The following is a 2159-nucleotide window of genomic DNA, read 5'->3' on the forward strand; positions in this document are numbered from 1 at the left end:
TAGATCAAATGCATTTCTGTACATCAGTGACGAATCCTCAACAGAAATGAGGAAAACTACCCCATTCACAATAGCCTCAAAAAAAAAAAAAAAAAACCCACAAATTTGGGAGTCAACCTAACAAAAGAGGTGAAATGAATACAGAACACTAAAGAAAGAAATTAAAGAAGACCTGAGAAGATGGAAATATCTCCCTGATCTTGGATAGACAGAATTAACATTGTCAAAATGACCATACTACCAGAAGCACTATACAGATTTAATGTAATTCCAATCAAAATCCCAATGACATTCCTCATAGAAACAGAAAAGGCAATCATAAAATTCATCTGGAAAAATAAGAGATCCAGATAGCCAAAGCAATCCTTAGCAAGAAGAGTGTAGCAGGTGGAATCACAATACCAAACCTTAAACAATATTACAGAGCAATAGTAACGAAAACAACACGGAATTGGCACCAAATAGACTTGTGGACCAATGGTACAGAATAAAGGACACAGAGATTAACCCACATAAATACAGTTATCTCATACTAGACAAAGGTGCCAAAAACATATATTGGAGAAAAGAGAGCCTCTTCAACAAATAGTGCTGAGAAACCTGTAAATCCATATGCAACAAAATGAAATTAAGCCCCAATCTGTCACCATGCACAAAACTTAAATCAAAGTGGATCGAGGACTTAGGAATTAGACCAGAGACCCTGCACCTAATAGAAGAAAAAAGTAGGCCCAAATCTTCATCCATGTAGGATTAGGTCCTGACTTCCTTAACAAGACTCCTAAAGCACAAGAAACAAAATCAAGAATCAATAAATGGGATGGATTCAAACTAAAAAGCTTCTTCTCAGCAAAAGAAACAATCAATGAGGTGAAGAGAGCCTACAAAATGGGAGCACTAATCTCCAGGACATACAAAGAACTCAAAAAACTTAACACCAAAAAACCAAATAACTCAATAAATGGACTAAGGAACTGAACAGACACTTCTCAGAAGAAGATATACAATCAATCAACAAACATATGAAAACATATTCAACATCTCTAGTAATTAGAAAAATGCAAATCAAAACTACGATTTCATCTGACTCCAGTCAGAATGGCAGTTATCAAGAATACATGTAACCATAAGTGTTGGTGAGGATGTGGGGAAAAAGGCATACTCTGACATTGCTAGGGGGACTGCTAATTGGTACAACCAATCTGGAAAGCATTATGGAGAGTCCCTAGAAAACTCCGAATGAAACCTCTATTTGACCCACCTATCCCACTCCTCGGTTTATACCCAAAGAACTTAAAAATAGCCTACTACAGTGACACAGCCACATCAATGTTTATAGCAGCACAATTCACAACAGTTAACCTGTGGAACCAAGCTAGATGCCCTTCAATAGATAAACGGATAAAAAAAACTATGATATATACATACACAATGAAATGCTACTCAGCATTAAAGAGAATAAAATCATGGCATTTGCAGGTAAATGGATGAAGTAAACTGCTGAAGTAAGCCAATACCCAAAACCAAAGGCCAAATGCTTTCTCTGATAAGTGGATGCTGATCCATAATGGCGGTGGGGCTGGGGGTGGGGTGTGCATAGGAGGAATGGAGGAACTTTGGATAGGGCAAAGGGGTGGGAAGGAAAGGAGGGGGTATGGGGGTAGAAAAAATGGTGGAATGAGATGGACATCACTACCCTAGGTACACATATGATAAGACAAATGGTGTGACTCTACTTCGTTTACAACCAGAGAAATGAAAAACTGTGCTCCGTTTGTATACTATGAATCAAAGTGCATTCTGCTGTCAATGTATAACTAATTAGAATGAATGAATGAATGAATAAATAAATAAATAGAAATAAAAGTGAAGGGTAAAGGAATAATGCCTTGGAAAAAATAAGAGGTGAGAGAAAGTACTATGGGCCCCTGAATTAATGTCCCATAATATCTGGGAGAAGAGGAGAGAGATGTGTGAGACTCAAGAGTGTAGACCCAGCAAAGTAATTCATAAATCCCAGTGGCATTAAACATTAAGATGGAGGCCCAGATCCCAAGTAGGAAATTTTTCTTGGGTACAGAGCAGGCTGAACTGTGTTGTCTGCAGGGCAGGCTGAACAGATGTTGGCTGCAAGATAGCCCACGCACTCAAACCCCCCT

The sequence above is a fragment of the Marmota flaviventris genome, chromosome 9 (genome assembly GCF_047511675.1).
Source record: "Marmota flaviventris isolate mMarFla1 chromosome 9, mMarFla1.hap1, whole genome shotgun sequence".
Classification (NCBI taxonomy): domain Eukaryota; kingdom Metazoa; phylum Chordata; class Mammalia; order Rodentia; family Sciuridae; genus Marmota; species Marmota flaviventris.